Here is a 685-nt window from a genome sequence, read left to right as displayed (position 1 = left end):
GTCACTATGGAAGTAGATTGCCTTCCGAGGAGTGGGTGGTGGGTTTGAACCGCCAGCCTTCTGGTTAGCAGTCAAATGCCTTAAGCACTATGCCACCAGAGCCCATAGCTTGGATTAGTGCTCCCCAAAATAATAAGAGTTAACAATGATTACATGTTAAGAGACACACAAAATATTTTATATGCTTTATTTTATTTACTCATCTGCTATCCCAGTGCCAAAGAATAGTAGTATTGTTTTTCTCATTTTAATGATAAGGAACCTAGGCTTCAGGGAGGTTAAACAAATTGTCCAAGGTCATGCACCCTAAAAGGGTAGAGTCGGGACTTGAACTAGGTATATCAAAGTTCATTGTTTAAAACACCAGGCAGTAGCATCCACAGAGGAAACTGCTAAGTTGTGTTTATAGGCTGAGCTGACTGCAGGATTTTTAGATGAATTGGAATAAGAGATATATGAGATAGAATAGACAGATCTCTAATATATGCGACAAAGAGATACTCTCATGGATTGAACTGTGTCCCCCAAAATTATGTGTCAACTTGGCTAGGCCATGATTCTCAGTGTTTTGGCAGCTATGTAATGATGTAATTTGGCAGTTATGTAATGATCCCCCATTATGTGAGCTGATGTGATAAACCAATCAGTTGTAAAAGGATTAAAATGAGATGTTGTTGTTGTTGTT

Source organism: Orycteropus afer, unplaced genomic scaffold, assembly GCF_000298275.1.
Source record: "Orycteropus afer afer isolate SDZICR_OR568_19922 unplaced genomic scaffold, OryAfe1.0 scaffold00201, whole genome shotgun sequence".
In the NCBI taxonomy this organism is placed as follows: domain Eukaryota; kingdom Metazoa; phylum Chordata; class Mammalia; order Tubulidentata; family Orycteropodidae; genus Orycteropus; species Orycteropus afer.
This window is presented reverse-complemented; position numbering follows the sequence as displayed.